The sequence below is a fragment of the Anguilla rostrata genome, chromosome 1 (assembly GCF_018555375.3).
Source record: "Anguilla rostrata isolate EN2019 chromosome 1, ASM1855537v3, whole genome shotgun sequence".
Lineage (NCBI taxonomy): Eukaryota > Metazoa > Chordata > Actinopteri > Anguilliformes > Anguillidae > Anguilla > Anguilla rostrata.
This window is the reverse complement of record NC_057933.1, coordinates 13,721,082-13,743,603: the sequence shown is the minus strand read 5'-3', so window position 1 is coordinate 13,743,603 and position 22,522 is coordinate 13,721,082.

The following is a 22,522-nucleotide window of genomic DNA, read 5'->3' as shown; positions in this document are numbered from 1 at the left end:
ACTGGCCGCTTCCAAGAAACACTCCGTCTGGGCCTTTGTTTCATGTCGGAAGCACAGAGACAGCAGAAAAGACAAATGGCTGTGCACCTGAGTGGGGCATGTGCCGATTTTGGGTGTAAATCAAGGGGTAATAAATAAGGATGGAATGTTGGAGTTGTCACATTTGTCATGGAAACCAGAGAAGAGCTCCACCAATCAAGGAGTATGTTGCTGAAGAGGAAGCATGATAATCCTGATGGTAATCGGCATGTATAGTCTCGCTATACTACCAGGAAGCCTTCAGGGATAGCCAGACCGTATTCATCAATTACTGCTGTCTTTGTTCTATTTGTTGTTACCGAAGTACCCTGCAGTTGGTGGAGAGCTTTTCTCTGTTTTATATGCAAAAAACATTGACACTGACATCCTATCCTACCTTCTGCCTTCATAAGTTCTTTCCTTTTTATTCCTTATTTACAGACGCAAAGAAAGCTAATAATTATGCATGTTAGTAAAAAATGACTCCGCGAGAGGAATGAAGTCGTGCAGAACTGAGGGAAAGTGAGAAGGGGGAAACTGCGCAAGGTGTGGTAAGCCCAGTTTCTCAGGTCTCTTTTCACCCTTCACTGGAGAAGGTTGTTAGAGTAATTAGCCACTAATGACAGAAAAATCTGAAAATTAAGCATCTGGTGGTGTACAGCAAAGAAGGTTGCACTGTTTCTGAAATACTGACGAAAGCAAAGATCTAATTTGGTTTCCTGAGGCTTTCAGAAGCGGATCAGGGCTGTTATAACACTTCCCAGGTTTCTAATTTCAGGCTTAGTGCGCCAACACCAGCAAGCTCATTCACTGATGTGCTCACCTGTTTCTAGAGGTGAGAAGTGCATGCTTATTGTAATAATATTACTCTCTGACTCAATTTAGTGTGAATTGAATCAATGAATTAATATGTGTGCACTTGCGCATTGAAACGGGCTTCCAGCTGCAATGCATTCAAGTCACTCACCACAGCTTTTAAAACACTCCCCAGAACATACCTATCTCCAAGCCTTCATTATGTGTCAGGTGGTACTTAATAGAATATTTCATTCTGTGTTATGCTGCAGAATTGCAATTGGAGTCCCACCTTAAATGAACCCCAATAGAATTGTAGGCACAATAGGCCGCGCTGGTGTCACATCCCTCCTGCAGAAACACAGACAATGGTAGATTCTTGGTCACAGTGACATACACGTAGGTTTGGGGGGAGACTACAATTCCCCAATACAGTATTTTCGTTTGAATTATTCGCTGGCCTAGCTTGTATGCTTGTGACCATGCAACACTCGGTCAGGGGGTTAGGGTTAGGGGACAAGGTGGCCATATGCCCTATTGTGGAACTTCATATTAGTGATTCCATTGGAACAATGATTAAAAAAATGAAAATGAAAATGAATAATGCAACTCAAGAATTGATTTATCTTAAGCAGAAAATTTTAAAAAAGAAAAGCAAAAGGCTCTTTGGAAAGGAGGCTGGCCTTAACCTTAACCTGGTCACACATTACATACAGTGGAAGGTACTTGAGGTGATTGATGCAGAGGCAGTGTTATTAGCATGTACTGTGTGCTTGCTTCATGGTCACACAAAGCACGTCCTTCTACTACAGGGGAATACATATGTGTGCCTGAGCACAATTGCACGTCATATGTATGGAAATGCTGGCTCTCCAGCTCTCTTCTGCTCCCATCTGTATCCTATGGGTTCAACAATCCTTTTGAATTTACATGCATGATGTAAGACAGCCCTAATGTGAGGCCCTTCTGGGCACAACTTGTCATTCATTTATAGGACATAATCAGGGTTTCTCAGCTACCCTGTCTTCCAAATGTGGCTTTACTGACAGCGACAAAGAATATGCCAGTTTTGAGATGGTAACCGCCATCAATGGTTTTACTTATCCTTCACTGATTTCATAAGAGATTTCACCTGCTCGTGTGAAAGGTGCGAAGAAAAACTCAAGTGATACGCTTTCTAGGGCAGCAGAGTCAACTTACATAATGAAGTAGCATTTTGATGATGTTAATAAGGGAAAATAGGGAGGGAAGAGGGTGTGGATTTAAACATCTGCTTATCAATTAAATAATGACCCACAATGGAAGAGGAGGAGTTGAATAAATTAAAACAAACAATGGGTGGGGGGCAGTTGTGCAGGTAGGGGATACTTGAAAATATAGTCTGTATTTGAAAACAAAATTGGTCACAAAAAATCATAGGTTAAAGTGTTCACACTAAGGGGGTTAGTGCACCCAAAGCATGTTAGGAAAAGTCAGCCCTCACCATTAGAGAATCACAAGAGCCCTTCACTGTTGGAACCAAGCACTCTGGCCTGTAGGCTTCTTTTGATGTGAGCCACACATGCACTTCTCCTTTGTTAAGAACATGGTGAAAGGTGATTAATCTGACCATATCGCGTTTCTCAATGATTTGCAGGGCATTGCTTGTTCTCTTCGCAACACTGCACTCACCGAAATGTACTATCAGGTGCTATGAGTGGTTTCTGCTCTGCAATCCGACTATGGTATCCTGCTCCGTAGAGCTCTCAATGGACTTTTCCTGATTAATCCGCCTGCACATGGCCTAGTCATTTTATTTTGAGCAGCTCACCCGTTCAGTCTTGCACCTCAAACTAATGCGTGGACATCGAAATCCAGGAGTGAGCACATCCAACCACGATTGCACTTTCCTGATGATGATGACTTTCCCCAAGAGTTCCATGCGGACATCACCTTAGACACTGATCCTCTTGAAACATCAGCAAATTGAGCTGTCTTCATCACTGAAGCTCCTGTCAAAAATCAGCCCACTTTCAAAGCCACTGAGCTTTTGCCTTCTCGCCATGCTATTCATAATTATAGAGAACCAGTCCTGCACATGGCCCTAAGCCATGATGGGGTGTTAATTGCTTAATTAACTCAGGGAAAATTGGGTGGAAGCAAACACTTTGTCATTGTTTCCACCTTTTTGAGGACTACCTGTATTCATGGAAATTAATACGAGAAACTTAAAAACCGTAATATTTTCAGGTGCAAATTATTCAAGATAGCAGCTGCGATAAAAATCGAAATCTACTTTGATGTATAGCTTACAATGCATCCTAATAGACACAGTTAATATGTAGCAACCATAAATATCATGCCTCATATCACCAATAAGAATGTATATGCAGTTAACGTGGGAACATGAACATAAATTCCACTGGTTCTGACATGTTTCTTGTCAATTACCTGTTTTTGAGTCAATGGCTTATTTATAATGGTATGAAAATGGTTCTCATCACTTAGTAAACTGAGGTTCTATAGTAGAATGTACATGGCTTATTACCCTGTGGAGCATAGTACAAGAATTATTTAAATAAGCCTACTCTGGGATTTCCCTGTTTTATCTGTAATTTCATCTTCAAAAGAGTTAACAGAAAACTGCACCCCTTACAAGTAAATTTGCAGTGTAAACATGTAGATAGCAGAGTTGACTTGCAAACATAATTATTTGTTCCTGGATTGTCTTCCCAAATCCCAGTCTAGCCCAACCATCATGCAGAGGGTAAAATATATTATTCATGAATAATTGGTCTTTTAGTGACAATTTCCAATAAAAATCTAATAAGTGTATTTCATGCTCCAGGTTCGTCTGTATTGTATCATCAATGACAAGATGAGTCAAGGAATGAAACATAATTGACCTGTCAAACCTAGCAAAGCAGCATTAGATCAAGCACATACTGTATGCCAAACTGATGTCAGAGAAAACAATGCAAACAATGTCAAATTACCATCTTTTTAAGGAAAGCTGTATTAAGAAAATGATCAATCCCCACCCCAGGTGTGTGGTGCCATAAATTGAATCACTGACATTAATGTTAAATCTATTGGGCAACTTTGGTCCTGATTTAATTGCTTTTATAGTTTTCTATGAGTTTGCCATGATTCTTGGTGATTCACGATCTGGTACATGCACATTGAAAACTTGAGCATGATTGACCTCGAGTTCTTTTTTCTTTTTTTTTTACTGTCTTCTGCAGAAAAAGAAAGCTGTAACGAATGGCTGTACTTAAAACTATCTGTTGAAACCCCTCTTCCTTCCCCTTGAGTAACCCATAAACTATGAGATAATAACTGCAAGAGCAGTATTTAAAAAATATCTGAATGTAACCGTGTATAAACCGTGAACGTAAAGTAATGACTGGTTAATTGACCTAAGGAAGCTCTCCCTGAGAATTCAGCAACCTACCTATGAACTTTCTCCATTAAGAGATATACAATAATACTATTTTTGGATAGATATATGGATAAAATAATTTTTCCAGAAAAATGGCATGTAAAAGTGACTACAAATCATGTTCAAAGTGAAATGAAGAGACAAATATGAATATGGATTAATTATGTTTTAAATGTTTTGTCAATTTGTGTATTTTTAGCTTCCCGTAGCCAAGCAAAAGTGGAATTTGTTTAGCTACTGCAAACGCATGGGTTTATTTATTGAACCTTTAACAGCTTCCAGTAAAAACAAGGGCACAATGCAAAGAAAGGCCAAACTCACAGTTTGTGATTTTCTGCAGCCTGGAGTTTATAACTTTATAGAGTATGTTCACTCACCAATGGACAACACCATATGGGCCTGCAATTATCATCAAGTCCTGAGTTAGTGACACAAACTCAGTTTCGGTTCTGCCGCAGTTTGTTTTGTTAAGTATACAAATCATTCCAGGCTTCAATGGCACTACCAATAAAAATTCAAAAAGCCTGTAATATCTTCTCTAGGTAATTTGACTGGTTCGATACATGATAATTGAAATGAATAAATCATATGTGTGCAGATCATGCAATTCCGTCAAACAATGAACTCCAGCAACACTGGGTGTTGTTATTAGCAGTTTTTTAATAGCGTGCTGTAAATTGAGAGGCAGGCTACACTCGCCTTTTTGTCTTTTCTGATTGTTCAAGTGCAACACTGACTGTTCACTCAATTGAAAAATCAATTTCAGACAGAATTAGTGAAACACCTTCCTTCTTTTCTCAGAGAACATCTGTTTATACCTAACACAAATTGATTTTCAAGGATCTAAAAGGCTTTGATGGCCCCCAGGATACTGCTATGTACTCCTAATAGAAGAAGTGAAACTTATAATAGAAAATCAGGGGAACACAATGTTAACAACAAGGATCATTTCGACAAATTTCGATTAATTTAAACTATTAATTACTATTTAAAATAATGATCCCAAATGTATTGCTATTCAAACAGAAAAAGTCAAAACAAACATTAATTCCGATTGAAGAGTAAATATGTTTATTAATTGTACAAACAAAATATAGCAATTAGAAACATAAATCATGCTCTGTCTTGCAAATGTATGGTCACTTCTTAAATTAAGTAAAAAGAATATATGAAAATAAACAACATCAGGTTTGAATTACCAGAGAAAGAGAGAGAAAGCTTCTTTGCTCCAAAATAATTTTTTAAAAAATCCAACTCCAAAACTTAAAAACTATCCTTCCCCTCAGCAGTCAAAATACCAAATTACATGTCTCCTTCCATATGCCACATTCTGAAACGGTATCTGATAATATATTTAAAATTAGTTACATAATTTCTACTTTTCAAACTTTATTGATGACATTTTTGTAGACTCACTGACGAGTGAGCCAAACTTGAAGTCAAGAATAAAGGGTCTTATAATAAGGTTTATTTCCACTGACAGGAAATTATATAAATATGATTTTATAATTAAACTAGATTCAATTATTATTGTGACATTTAAACAGGGTGCACTTTTGTATAGGCCCACTGAATTAACTAGTATAATATGAATGTTGTATAGATATATAATACACATTCTTCTTGAATAACTAGGGCCATGCTCAGTAATAAACGTTTAATAGATGCCTGGCGAATTTCAGATGAGAGCTCTTAAAATGGGAGAATAGTGCATTTCTTCACTGCTTATTTACGCTATTTTATGGTGCCATTTTATCTCCTTCACTGGTTCTACAATAAAATGTGCATCCTTGAGCTACCTTTAGGTGTCCTGTGTTTAGGTTTACTGCCAAAATAATCCAGTAAGAACCGCCATTTGAGGATTTTAAAATGGGTTATTGTTCATACCGGCACTTAAATAGGGAGTGCGTTTATATGTTCATTTATTAAAGCATTTTATGTCTTGTCCCCCAAGCTAAATGTGTCTTTAGGAGTTATCAGCATCCACAGTGTCTAGTCAGTTATTGTGCTGCTTGATTGATCTTAAAAGAAGGGTGATCTAAGTTGTTTGTTTATGCTGGTGCGTTTGACCATACGTGTGAGAGAAAAAAAATGTGTGTGTGTGTGTGTGTGTTTGTCAAACAGGGTGACTTTTTCATGAAAAAACAGCTTACAGATCACATCTTCCAGGTTATTCCTGAGCTCCCATTTCTTGAAATCGCATGCTCTTTTCAAACATGTACTGCCATGTTCACATACATTTTACTGTACATGTAAGCAGTCTGTACATATCTTTCACAGATATTCCATTTACAGACAACTGGACTGAACTCCTTTCACGTGCTAGAGAGCATAGTGGGACAGATGTGACAAGATGTGATCAGCAGTAGAGTGCTGAGACAGAAAAGCCCAGCAGAATGTCTTTTTACATTTCTACTGAGGCAGAGATGAACGAGACGTCCAAAAACTGCACCTGTAAACTGAATGAAAACTTCATTAGGAACTTCCTGCTTCTGCAACACGGGTGGGTTACAAGCAGGCTTTGAATTACAGGGCAGCCAGGGGGAGCTCAGTCTCCCCGAAAGAGACGTGAGTGGCCACAGAAAGAAGCCTAAGCACAGGTGTTATTCATAAAGTTAACAATCAAGGGACTGTTGACCCTCTCCTGTTACCAGGTTGAACCTACCTCATGTTTTATTTATACCTCATTATGATGATTAATAAAATGGAAATGCAATGATAAAAATATCACTTATGCCTTTGTAGCCATTCTTCAAAACTGAGGTCTGGGGACCTCTGAGTGTTGTTTTTGTTGAAATATGTATATTTGTCATTTTTATTTTCTCAAAATTGATATTCACAGCCTTTCAGATTGCTGTAACTTAATAAGTATTGAAACACAATTTTTGTTATTGATTGTGAATTCTGACAGGATAAGATTTTGCTTCTAAATATGTTTTCCGCCATCCACCATCTGTCCTTGTTCTCCGAGTTTATCATTGAAATCTTCAGATACTGATTATCCATTAGCCCACAACTGTGTTCTGTCAAATTATATTTACATGTGAGAACCATAAAATAAATATATTTAGATATGAGAGGTATGAAAAAGATGTATTACATAATTAATCATACTGCAGTGACCTCCAAATGTATTCGTAGTCTTGTTAAATTGTAACAAAGGGGCGATGTAAGAATGTCATAAAATGTATAAATTTTAAATACACGCACACACACACACACGTATACATAGACTCTGAAACATACATGCGAACACACCAATTGTAATACTAGCTAATTGACACTGTGCAAGTGCCTGTGTGTGTTTAAAATAATTGAATGCCTTCCAAAAATGATCAAAATTGGTTTATTACTTCATGGCAAATCCATTTTTATTTTATCAAGAGTATGCACACATTTGGAGCTCTCTATAATACAGTATATATACAGTATGTGTGTGGGTGAGTGTCTTGACTGTTTACAGTATCTCTGACAGACATTTGATAAATATTTTAACATCTGACACATAGTGGGTGTTTTGTGTCAGATACCACGGATTTCAGAATCACATCTGTGCTCATTCACCCCCCAGGTGCAGTAATTACCAGTCAGATCATGATGCTCTCACTCTCATACTACCATTTTTTAATAATTCAATGCCATTTGAATCAGAATTGCACCATGACCTTCCAGCACATTGCACAGCAAGAGAGGATCTGCTGGCTGGAGTGTCATATTTTTATTTAAATATGCATTCCTGAAATTCATCATCAATTCCGTCATACAGTTTCCTTAACTTCGTGTTGTGGTGAGCAAGGGCATAGGTTTGATTTTAATGTTAGCGAGGACACATTTTATCAGTGTCATACTGGCTACCAATAGCCCTTTCCCACCCCACATGCAACATGAATTCATGCACACACACACACACACACACAGAGAGAGAGAGAGAGAGAGAGAGAGAGTACGATAATGTATGTGCAGATTTCTGACATGGTCTATTCTTAGGCTGACCATCATAACCACAAAATAGACTGAATTGGTGTACACTGTATTTAGCTATGCTAAAGAATTTATTATTTAGCTATGTAAATGCTATAGGATATTAGCTGTGAGAATTATTATCAACTGTGAGCTAACTTTAAGTTTTATATTAAGTTAACTTAAACTTACACTTTGACATTTTAAAATACCCTTTTCATTATTTCATGTGCTGAAATTTTAGTCCCCAAGCTATCTGACTTCCTGCAGTATTCCTGCTGTACTTTAGAGGCGCATAATGTGTCAATGCAGTATTCTCGTGCCTGTCAAGCACTATAATCTATAGATGGGGGAGTGAGTTTTTGGGAGTTAAGATAATGCCATGGCAACATTTCACAACTCTTGCTAATAGATTTTCTGTTGCTAAAATCATCAAATCCTTTTTTGGTATACCGCAGTGGTCCAGCTGTCTCACCACAGTCATTTTGGCATGTTTCAAGTGATACAGCTCTAAAGACAGGGGGAGTGATTTGTTTCTTTTTTATTTTTTGGCAGGCTGTATAAATGTCAAGTGAAAAATTACACATTTGATATTTTCTCTTCCTATCCTAGGCATACAAAAGAGTTAACTAGTTTGTTTTCAGTGCATTCCGCAAGCCAAAGGCATTAAAAAGGAGAGAGATTATGGTGCAGACAAGACAACAACCCCACCCACACACCCTTCTATATTTCTTCCCTGGTAGCACAACGATGAGGTGCATTTCACACTGACGTGCATGAATAGGTAGCCTACTGTCCTGGGGCTCGTCTCACAAAGACGATTTGCGAGGATTTTCGCTCGCAGATCACAATATCTTGTCACAACACGTTTCGCGAGAATGCATCACTTGTGAATCGCGAGTAAAACTGCGACGACAACAGACCTGCCGCATTACCTTTCTTTAATCCTCACAAGCACGGCACTTCCTCTGACAATGTGGAGATGGAAGCAGGCTCCAGAAATTATCCTCCGCGATCACACCCACCTTTAGTTAACTACGGAGATAATGAGGTGATTGAATGATTTATATTCCCGCAGCGTTAAATATTACATTTATGCAACTTTCTTGACAGAAATTGGTTTCCCAAAATTTTTTGCCAGACTTTCGGTTTCGTTATTCCTTTTTGCCCTTGAGGTGTTTGATTGCCAGATTGTTTTTTTTGTTTGTTTTGTTTTGTTTTGTGTGTTTTCTTGAGAATTTATTTTGCTTTGGTGTTGTTTGACCAATTAAAGGAGGTAAGCCATACTTTTCCTTTCTCCTGTCTGTTCACCACGTGAGGGGTGGTCACTCCCAGCCCAGTCACAGTCTACTGTGGAGCTGTAATAGTTAAAATATCATCATCATTAATCATCAAATATCATTAAAATAATGTTTTTATATTATAATGTAGGCCTACTAATTGTAATTTAATCTGACCACATACAAAATTTTTCCACCCTTCAGATGCCACTTGAAATCTTGGGTTCTGATATCCATGGCCAGCCCAAATAGAGGAGCGCTACAATGCTGGGCATAGAGATATGATACAAAGTCAAAATGAGCCCAACAGATGAGAACGATAGCCAATTTACTTGTTGCCTACATGAACGTACTTGCGACATGCGTTTCCTGGGTTGTAATTGCAATTTCTAAGCAGGAGAAGATATCAGCTCGCAAATCATTCACTTTTGTGATTCAAGGCCCTAGACAACATTTGTGTCAATAGAATTAATTATGGCATTATTGATTGAAGTAAGGGCAAGTGATTCGTAAACATAGCTATCACAATATATGAACACATTCTCAATATCTACAAATATATGAATACAAATTAAGATTTAGAAAGATTTATTGTAGAAGCACGGTATCCAACCTTGTTTTATGCTTACCCAATTACACATAAATTCAGTAAATCAGTGCCAAATGAAATACTATTTCAGAAAACATGGAGCTGGGTGCTTATGAATATAGTGCATGCAGAATAAAGTATGCATAATGCTGTTCTGGGTACATTATGATTGGAACTAAGATTTGTGTTCCGGGCACCCACTGTCAAATTGCAATTATTTTGTGTTTTACATTGGCAAACTAGTTTTAGGAAATAATGCATTCCCCACATTTTCATCTGCTTTATCAAGTGCACATTTTGAATGTGGTGAAGCAGAAAAATAATTTATGGTTGCTGAACATGATTCTTGCAAAGTAAAGAACTTAAATGAGACCACCACAAAAATTGACGAGATTGAATTTGAAAGAATATATTTTTTTGGCAAACATACAAAAAGATTAATCTATACTTTGAAATAACTAAGGTATTTGTAATAAATCACAAAAGGGGAACATGCAGAGCTCCGATAAGTAATGTTGAGTGAGCATCCGTGCATGTGAGGGGATTGAAATTCCAGTAGGCAGTGGAAATTCAGCACAATGTGTTTTCCAAGGCTAAACCAAATTAACTGTTTGTTTGTTTGTTTGTTTGTTTGTTTTGTGGGAAGGACAGACAAGGATAGGAGGAATAACAAGGGAGTACAGAATTTAACTATGAGGAAAACAACAATGACAATCATCAATACAAATCAGTGATTTTTGATGAGACGGGTGCCGTGGTAAGGATGCGCTGTAACGAAGCGTAGTGAATCCGGTAAGACACTCGTGTACCTGAGCAGGTACTAACCTGCTGCTCATATACCAGCTGTATAAGGATCAAGAAAGTCAGTAAAGTTTGTAGTCGCTCGGGATAGACGCTGCTAAATCTAAGTATTTAATGTAATGAAAAGGATCAGAAAGGCCTTCACTCAAGAACCCACTCATGCAGTTTTCACCTTAATATCTTTTTTGCGGATGTCGATTTTCTCTCAGTTTATCTTATGAGGTTAGCACCAGAGCATTGCAGAACACAGTGGAGCAGTGTGGTACCTTCCCATTACATGTGAAAGAAGTTGGTAAATATCTGAGAAATCAGATTCCCCCTTTTAATCCATTTCTTCAGGGCAGTAATTAAATTAAGATGAAAATATAATGCTTATGCTAAAGAAGAAGATGATACAGATAAATATGTAATAATGTGATGCAATGTGCTCGTTTTCAATGGGCATTTTTGTAAAGCAAAATTCAGCCTACTATTAGCATGCTACACAGTCAGTCGCAGGAGTAAAAATGCTTCCATTGATAAACTCAGGCCAAAGCAAGCAATGGATTGTGCTGATCCCACAGTCCTTAGCCAGAACAGCATCATTTATACACATTAGCGGGCATTAGAAGACTTCTCCTCACTTAGCTGCCGGTTCATCTTAGTCTTCTCTACTGAATTGCTTCTTGCTGAAGTTACACTTTTGCAGTAGCTTACAAACTAAAATGCAGTATAAATAAATAAATAAACGGAGACTTCAATGATTCCATAAGCCACAAGAACAATCGGCCAACTGCAAGGGACAAGACACCGTGCACGTTTCTCTTGGTACATTACCATTTTACTATTTTTCAGGACTGACATGCAGTATTACATCTACCTGTACAGTCCTGCTGGGTCCACCCACTGACTTTGCACATGAGGAACAAGCTGAACACTGGAAAAGAAAGATTGGTTTTAAAATTCTCTTAATGTTGCCCTTTCATTTTCAGTATTGGCTAAGCTGCTTTATTGTACCACCAAATCAACCATTTTATGTGTCCGAGTATACAGTAGGTAAAGAGTGCTAACTAATTGACATCCAAGCATTTGCTACACATATGTTTGCTGCAAATATATTACAAATACGACCACATAAACTACGGGGGGAAAAATCATTGAGCTAATTTTGTTCTGAAATGTTGCACAATAACAGCTCTTTGAAAATGTTAATTATTCTGCTGCTGTGAAAGGTGTGTTGATGCCTGCTTATTGGCTTTCGCAGATATGTGCACTTAACTCTCACCTTGAAGAAGGGCTGCAAATAAACAAAATCATTTAATCATTTCTTCCTTAAACTGACAACTGTATATATATATATATATATATATATACCATTGAAATGAAAAAGACCACATATTTACCATGTACTACAGCATATTCCATTTCAGGTAGAAGCACCCTACCTTCTAAAAAATACTTACAAGACAAAGCATCTGACATTGATATTTCTTTGTTTTGAAGACTGAAAAACATATTTGCACCTACTTTCACACTATTCTACCTGCCTTCTTCCTATTCGACAGTTGTTCTTTTTAAATGCATAGGAGCTGGTGCACTACTTAGGTTTCATTCAGAATAATCACAGTGACAACCCAGCAAAAACCAGAATCTGGATATCTAGAGGGGTGGAGATTTTGGTTGAGGCTAGGCTTACAATGTAGTTCAGGTCTTAGTTGGCTGGAAAGCATTCACTTTTCAATGAAATGTAGCCAGGTTTTCACTTGAATGTCAAGATGGTGTTTCACCAACCTTTCACCTCAAACATGTTCACTGGGAACTGAAATTTTACTTTTTTTCATTTTTTACATTGATCTGGGCTTTCCTTACAATAGCAAATCACTGTGGGAAAAATAAGGTTCTAAAACCTAATGTCAAAAGCTAGTAGAACCTTGCAACAAAAAAAAATGTTTTTGTTTCTAAAAGTGCTTTGAAAACTAGTGATTTCTCAAGAATCACTCAAAGCCCAAACAAACACAATGCAGTGACTCAGCATGTACCTGCTTCCTCAGGTATGCGCAAAGAATTTGGCAGTTGCCTTCTTCAGGCAACCGCCGGAGAAGGCAGCAGGTTGGCGTTCGCAATGAGAACAAAGCCGGTACGTGTTCAGACGTTACAGTTCACAGGTTGCTCCGTTCGCTTATGTTTGCTTGCGAGAGAGAAAATGCTCTGACAAAATACGGCATAGCAAAAATTCCGTCATGCTGGATGCACTGAAGCTATTTGAATTGAAAATAAAACAACAACAGTCTGATACTGGAGAAATGAAAGATGGAAGCAGAGTAACGCTGCTGCCCAGAGTGTCTCATTACAAGGATGCATTCACATTGGATTGCATTACGTTTGGCACTCTTATAAGATAGGGTCCTCTCCATCTGCGCGCCAGTGAATGAGAACTCATTTACATATTAATACTGAATTTTAATTAACGCGCGGTGGCGATGAACTAAACATCTGAATTCAGCAGATCGGATGTTTGAGAATCCATAAATGATGTGATGTTCTGTGTTCAAAAACACTTTTGCAATTAATGAGATGTTGCTTTTGCTAAAATGTTTTTCTTTTCTTTCTTTTTATTTTTTATTTTTTAAGTTGTCCAAAATTCAGTATTGTGGACTCAAATAATGGAAACTGCAAAAAATGTATGAAATGACAGGGGGATTGTCATGCAAAGGTTTTTTTTTTTTTAACATATTACTAATTTAAATACATTTTTGAAAAGCAGACAACTCGTTTAACAACAGAGGCATTTATAACACACTAAGCATAATGGATCATTATTAAAGCTGACAGTGGAGAGCATGGCTCCTGCCTTACATATTAAAGGTGCCTCAGCTGGTCCTCTGAAATTTCACAGTATATAATATATAATAAAATATATTTTAAATAAACAGCAGGCTGTACTACGTTCAAACGTACAAGGCAAATAAGTGTATATAATGAAATGTTTTGCTCATCACCAAGAAGGAATGGCCCTATACAAAATCCACAACCATGCACAATAACCATCAATTCACCCCCGAAACAAATTTTACCCCCCAAAATAAATAAAACATTTTTTAAAAATGAATACACAGAGACTGGGCAGGGTCATAGTATAGATAATGGATGGATGGATGGATGGATGGATGGATGGATGAGTATGAGGAGCCATTTTTGATGATTGCCCTAGTGCTGCCCTGCAGGTTTAAGGATGCTGCATGTAGGATCTTGCTAGAAAAGGTCCAATCATCTCTTTCATCTCGTTTACATCCAACCAATTGATAAGAGGACCCTACATTTGTGAGTCACCTGGCTCAGTGTACTAGACTGAAAAGAGCTGCTCCCAAACTGACTGGCCTATCTGGCATTTTGTATTGTTGTCCTTGTCAACGCATACAATCTTGTGATCACTTGCTCCAAAAACCAACCTTAAACAATCGATCTGCATTGCAATCATTCTGTCCCTGTTTCCGTTCTGTTCATGAGAGTGTGCATTACGATGCTAATCTGTGGTAATTCCATCCATCTGTTTATACACTGTAACATGAGTAATGGCTGCCAGTCGATGTTAATGCTGCTGGTATGGGGCAACCTTCATTTGAAGAGCAAATCACAGAGCCTGGGATATTGAAACAGGTCTATGTCCCACACAGACACAGACACACACACACGTACACACACACACACACACACCTGCAAGCACGCATACATGCATCATACACAAATGCACACACACACAAATGAGTGATAGCAGTATGGCAATAGTTACTTGAATGAAATACAGGAGAGATTTTGGGCAAAGTTTAAATCACATTAACATCCATGTAAAACAGGGGATTCCCGTCTAAAGTTAATTCCTAATTTTGTTAGTTCCTACCTGTGATGCCCTATTTCCAAAGTTAGTTATATTGATTGCATTGCTCAAAAGTAACAGCACCATATCTTGGAAATGTATTGGTATTGTCAGCATTATTAAATCCTCCCTTCTGGAAACAGAGGCATTCTAATGAGCATTTCTGTTGTCCACTTCCCTTAAGATTTTTCTATTTATTGAAAGGTTTCTACTTTTAATTCATAGACATTTCAATGCTGACATCTCTTACAATGGTCATGTTTACATTTGTTTTTCCTTTAAAGTATACTGCAGAGGAATTCCTTACATTCCTGCCACGTACTGTTGACCAGGAAATCTTATTATTATACTTTACTAAACAATTACTCATGATTCTGATTTAGCCTAGAAACAACAACCCTTTGAAGGCTCAGAGGCAGGAGCTTGACCTCGGGTCCATCCCATTGGCCAGCCTCTTCTTTGGAACCTGGGTTCCAAAACAGTGATCAGTCATGTTGTCAGGGTTGATTTCAGGACAAGAAGAAATACATTAAAAAGCCAAAGTCTCTCTGATTCATCCCCTTCTCGACACATTCATTCACCTATAACTATCAGGTTTGACTCATTAAATAGTTTGTTCGTTACTTTTTGTTCCTAACTTCCATATTATAATTGCCTGAGCGCTTTCACGGCTCCTCACCTTGTGCAATTATCACCAGCAGTGGACATTGTCTTAAGAAAATGTACTTTTTACTATGTACCCAATGCCTTGAAAATAGCATTGTTCCTCTACTAAAATAATGAATTGAGTGAATAAAAGAATGATTCATATATGCAGGTTCTTAACTAGTGAAAGGCATGACCTCGGTAAACCTCTGTCCTCTGCCATCTCGCTTAACTGTGATTCTAAAATAAATTGTTTCAGGCTGCAGTTACCAGGATTAGCAATGCTGTATGGTGCTTGGGGTTAGTGCATGTGCTGAAGTACGGAAGAAATGTTTCGCTTGATTTCTTGGAAAAAATTAAGAAAAGGATTTTCTTTAAAACACTGCATCGAGTACAAGATTACATTTATTACACAAGAGTTTTGTCTCTTTGAATGATAACCAACCGGTTTATCTATCATTTCATTGGACTTTGAGAGTTGATGCCTGATACCAGAGGATGCTATAGCATGCACCCTGTAAGCCAATATGATTGTTTTACATGATTAACCAGGCTGTTGATTCAAATAAGGATCAGTGGAAAATAGCTTTTTTCTAGATTGTATCTAATAAAAATACAATATTGGGTTGCAATAAATAATTTTGAGAAGAAATTGGAGAAATTAGAAATAGCATTGAATTTATGATCATTTCTATGTTAATTGTACAAAGCAAAAGTTAAGTCAATAAAAATCAATTTGTGGCTCATTATTAGACTTGACATAATTGTTAATAGTGTAATATTATACAGCAGCTTGCAGTACCTATGCACAGTTTTCAGGTTTCAAGTTCTTGACCATTGATTGATATTTACAGCATTTCTGCACCTATGGATGCATGCCACTCCAGGACCAAAGAGCATGTGTGCAATTATCTGTGCGCCTCCTATCAATGATGATTCTAATCGTTTCTAGATTTATCTTGCTCCTACTACTGGCAATTCTGCCTCACGAACAGCCCGTGATGAAAAGCTCACTGCCGTTTCATGTTTTTCTTTTTCTCTGCTCGATCACAGAGCATTTATTTTCCAATTACCAGATAGAAAGCTTTCGTCGGCTAATTCCTGGCTGGATGCATTGTAAATACTAAAACACAATTAACATGCTTTATTAAGATGACCACGGAGTTTTTCCGTTGTTTGTTTTGCTAATTGGATTTTAAGCTGTCACTTCATCTTTTATTTCTGTACTGCCTAATTTTGTGGTGCCTCTTGCCTGGTAGTACAACCAAATCAATAATGATGCACACTACTGGTAGGCTCCCAGTTGCAATTGTATTTTAACGTGTTGATTGCATTCATTAGCAGAGCATCTGAGAGGTCACTGTCTAATCATGCCCCTGCATATAGTGCTCTGTTACATGAGGTTATAATTGTTGGTAACAATTAGAAAACAGTACATAGTTTACTTGTTATTATAGTGCATCAAGTAAATCAGCATGGGCAGCAGTGAGCAACATGCCAGGATTAGCCAGTTTGTTATTTATTACAATATTAATAGCTATGATCCCCATGAAGCATATAAAGCAGTTTAGCTAGCTACATAGATTTATTAGTGTTTTGCCTAGCTCGCCACAGTTGGTTAATGACTCAATTACATGAGTTTGGCAGTTTACAGAGTAAAACTAGCTAATAATCAAGCTCAAATTCAGACACCCACTCATTTTGCAATTTTTCATTTCAATATCACTCCAAAATGATATCACACTATAGACCCATTGTGAAGAAGCCTTCACTGTACAGGATTAACCTGTATGTGTGTGTGGATACGTGTGTGTGTTTCCAGACTTTTAAATTTTATTTACAAATGTCTGCGTAATAAACTTTATTCACCATTTTCATGAACGGACTTTGATTAGTGTGCATGGTGTTTCTTGCAGGTAACAGATTGATTCGAATTCTTCCAGGCTTTTTAATTTTTCTTCACGGCACCCATTAATCGCATATACAATGGCTGCCAGGATAGTATTTCATTCTACCAATTGAGCCAAGTGAATTTTAGATATGTCCACAGCTTTAGTATTCCATTTTATTATTTAAAGGCCCACTCAGTATTTCAGTTGCTAATTAACAAAAATGATGTGCATGGCAATTAAGTATCTTGGTGGATTATTGTACTTACGTAACTTTTTTTACTGTAACCAGCCACAAATAAAATTAAACCATATCCAAGGCATGCTTTATTTGGCAAGCCATTAGCTAATTATTCCTTTCTATGTTTTACCTGACAAGAGAGCCCCAAGTGAAAATGATGAATTTATTTAATGGTGATGAGCTGCACAAGGACTACAGAAATTTTCAGATCCTTATTGTTATTTTTATGAGGCAAATAATTTTATACTATAATACCATATTTTTATCTTTTTGCTCAATGTCAGGTATTACACGAGAGAGAGAGAGAGAGAGAGAGAGAGAGAGAGAGAGTGTGTACTTCATTTGGCAGGATTCTCTGAGATTTTACTAGAGCTGAAATTCTTAAAAGAATAACATGAGCCATGGCAGCAATGTTTCCATTTGTGTCAGAGGTAATGTATTGTCAGAGGCCTCAGGGAAGTTCTTTTAGATTTTTTCAAGCAAGAATAAAAGATATCCAGTGTTCGGGCTCTGCTGTAACTGACAAAGGATCAGAAAAACAGAAACAGCAATGTGGTTTCCTGTTTGGATCCTACAATGCAGCTCGGATTTGGCTTTCAGGTCATTTATTATCAATTGGATTCAATCTGTATGTTTGTTTTGGCAAAAAATAAAAACTGAACACACAAAATCTGATATCTTATCTGAAAGCAGCTCAAAGGCATTTGCTCTGAACACATTTCATTTTTGGGAATCAACACAGAAAATATAGTGTCCTACATAAGCATTTCACAGTTCACAATGCAATGAGCACCCAGGGCTGTTTTCAGCATAATCTGTTGAGTTTGTGTCTAAAGCACAACTTTTTAAAGAAGATATTTCTTTTCTTTTTTTTAAATCACATATGTTTTACACATCTCTGTCATATGTCATCTTGAGCATTGTGTTGATATTTCCCTATAGCATCCTGGGGCACAGGGAAACAATGAGGATTCTGTTCAGTCATCAAGTTGCTTCATTGCGTCTTGTCAGTGTTTGTATCTAAAAAACAAAGTAAAGCTTTGTTTTGTGCACTGTTTTATGTGTCAGGGTTATTGTACGCCTGGTGTTAAAGCATCCTGACAAAAGGAAAGGAGCAAGTGATGAACCTGAGAATATGACTGTCAGAAAATCTGAACCTTTGTATCATAAATGTCATCCTGTGATTGCTGATGGCCAACTCGAGGTGACATCTGCAGAGGCTGAAAATAAGTACTTGTGAAGGTCACTGTGACATATGCTGCTTGGTGTCTGGCATCATAGTTGTGGAACAAAACTGAAATCAAAGCTGACCCTGCTAAGTACAGATGCTGCCATTCTGGAGGCACACACACACATACACACACACACACACATGCACACACACACATGCACTGTGTTTTGCTAGAATGACAAAAACAGGAAGTTTAATCTGTAGTTCAGGACATTACATGCTGCTGACAGCCAATTAACACAAAATGTTTAAAGAACATTACAGAAGATATTTATTGTTCAAAATCTTTCAAAGTCACAGAAGGATGGTCCAGGCACATCACATGCAAACTTACCGGCAAAATGCTCTGACAGTTGTCATTTAGTCTGGCAAACACATTGTCAAAACAGTGTCAAAAATATTTTAAGAATGTAATGTACAAAATGTGCTTCAGAATTTGCTAGCATTTGCATTTATATTTGATTTTGTGCTGAAATTCAGTTCTCAGGTTGCAGTCTGTTCCCAGCAATAACACTCCTTGTCTTCACTCTTGTGAAGACAACAATATAGGACTCTGTCACAGGAGCATGGGGTTCAGGTGGGAGGAAAACAAATGAGAAAAATGCAGTAGATGACAATAAAAGAATAACTATAACACAGAGCTTAAAATAGCACCGGCAGTGAACTGTTTTGTTAATGTCCTGATGTCCTACTCGATGATGTTTAGTGCATACTGTTCATGATCACGTAATATGATGCTCTACAGACAGTATATCTGTAAATATGTACTACAATTTTACAACTAAAGACTGCGGTAGGAGATGACACCTTGGCTCTTATTTTCTGACCAAATATAATGCACCCACAACGCAGAAAAGGAGATACAATTACAGAAATGATTCAGGACAATGAGCTGGCAAATGGGGCACTTTCTCCTTTGTATCTTTGCCAGTGCCGGGGACAGTACAATAAAATGAGTATAAGGCCTTACAAATTTTTAACAGAATTCATAGATAAAGCAGGAAATGTGTATTTTTGTCTTCCTAAGCCCTTGTCGCACATCTAATCTCACATTTATTGTTGTGGGTTTCCGAGGTTTTCCCATACGTATCGGTACAAGAAGAGCGTGAAATTCTGTGCGCGGATGCCTACCCGTGACTTCTGTTCAAAGAACGCGTAGTCTCCCAGGGAAAAGCCGAGCTGACATTTGCCAAAGTTGCACGGATTTCCAGTGTGCCTTATCTAATTACCCGGCGTCTTTATCTCATTTTGCCCTGAACTCTCTCTGAACCTCTCCTACGCCTCGGTCCTGCACATTATCGGTATCAAAGAGCCAAAGGTGAAGATTACTGTTGCTCCAGCTGTAATGCATGTGGACTCAAGCTGGGAGGATATCCCCATGAGGCAGCCGCGCAGCAATTTAACTGCGCTTTTGTCCGATAATGAGCATGTGTGGGGGAGGGCAGGAAGCCTGTGCCGTAAGGTTTATATTTATAGCAGGTGACCAAATTAGCCCTTTAACTTGAACTGCATCGCGCAATGCAACTCTAATGGAGTTATGCCCTCGGATACATATTTGCGTTTGGGAAACCAAAACTGATTGTGTGTTGCGAATTTAAATTCTAAGCAAAATGCATAAAACAAAAGTAATGTATAGTGTATATAACCTGTTTGTTAATATGTGATTGAGGTAGGTAAAAGGTAAAAAGGTAAAAATGTAACCTTTAAGGTTTATTCATAGAGGTGACTCACTTCATCAGAATTCTAAGCATAGACACAGGTAACCTTTAGCAGAGTACAAGTCCTGTATCCCCAGACACCTGCGATTATGAACATTAAGTTTGCCATTTGCCCTGTTTAGTCAGTGCACACACCTTAGATGACAGAAGTCACTGGTTCAGATTTTCACTTGTACATGTTTGATTCTGCATCACTCTGTAATCCCTTTTGATTTGCAATAGGTCAAGAGCTTTCAATATGAAACAGGTTTTCATATAAATCTAGTACATCAATGTCAGAACACTTTAGATATATATAATAACTTTAGAATTTCATTGGTTTGTTTAAATTAAATTAAATTTTATTTGTGTTTCTTTGCTTTTTAGGGCAACAATGGCCTTTGTTTGTAGTGATTATGTCCTTGTGAGTAAATAGAATATAGTTTTCCAAGGCAGCATTGACTTGCAAAACATTCAGTTGCTATTTTAGTAGTTGGTTTACAGCAAGAAATACAATTGAATAAGGCTCTCCCCCATAAAACTTTCATTTCATTTATTGTATTTCTGTGACTTTTGACAGTTAAAAGACTACTAGAGTTCTGAGGGCCATATTAAGGCCTAATACACCCAAACTCAACCTTCTAGTCCAATAAACAATTGGTTTTACTCTCAAAGAAGCCCCACTCTGACGAGCCACAGGTTGCCCAAAGGTGCATGCAGTATAAAATAAAAGCAACAGTTGCTGAATAAAGATACAAAAGATTTGAAAGTTACTGAAAAGTAAATACAGAGTAGCAACAAAAACAAAGAATTTTATAGTAAAAAATAATAATAATAATAATAATTTAACATGAAAAACTGACACTTTGAATTAGAGGAAAAATGTTTCATGTAAGCCTGCTTGCTACGTAATGCTAACAGCTGAGCTCTACCAAAATAATTTATGATACAGCTCATTTCAGGACAGCTTTTCAATAAGTCACGTTCCTGTCAGAATAAAATGCAAAGTCCAGTGACCAGTATTTTTACGTTCCAGAAGATGGTTTTCTGACTTAGATGCGAAAGTCTGGATGAAGGGCGTTTGAAGTTTGGATGACTTTGGATGACAGGTATGACACCAACTCCGAATGAGGTGTGCTGGATTTATTTTTGTCTGACTGATACAACTTCCACATACAGTATCTATGGCGATGTCCTAAAATGGGCTCTGCTGTATATATGTATCAGGAGATATATTTAATACCCTGCCACATAGACAGCTATCTTGATACATAAGGTACTTACCTAAAAATGTTATCTAGAAAAATACTGCTCTGAACATTTGAATGTTCAGTGTGGAAATAATTATTTTGACGAGGATTTGTGGATGTGGTCTCTACTGGACTCATGTGATTCACCGAAGAGATTGTTAATGAACACTGGGTCTTTTACTGCACTGTATCATACAATGATATATATGGTATAATAATCATGTATATATAAATATAAATATATTCTGTATAATCATGTATATAAGTATGTCCCATGGCTATACATTGTATACTCTGCTATAGATTTCAATAAGTTAATATCAGACAAGTGTGACTCGTCCAGAATTTCTTACACCAATTCTCTTTGAGGAGTCATGGCGGCACGGGGTGTGTGTGTGTGTGTGTGTGTGTATGCCTGCATGTCTGTCTGTCTGTCAGTCTGTTGGTCATAATAAGACACAGGGCAATGAAGGTTGAGCAGAGGCAAATATTTAAAATGCAGTTCAAATACGTAGCTCATGCCATGAAGAAAAAAGCCCATATTGATAGTATGCAAACCAGAAACTCCTCAGGCCAGGACTGCAGTGAGTTGTCACACAAAGCGCCAACTTTCACATACTAGGATTCCAAACCTCAATAAATAAAGGTTAAGTTTGCAGTTTAAAAACAGGCAATTAAATCAAGAGGAACTAGGAAATTAGATATGACAGAGCACCCATTTGAGTAATTGAATTTAGTTATAAACTGAGATCCTTCTGAAGCTAAAAATAAGCCCCAATTAACCAGCAGTAAACCACACCATCATTAAAATCATGAAAAAATTCCCAGAAAAGATATTGATGTTAACAACAC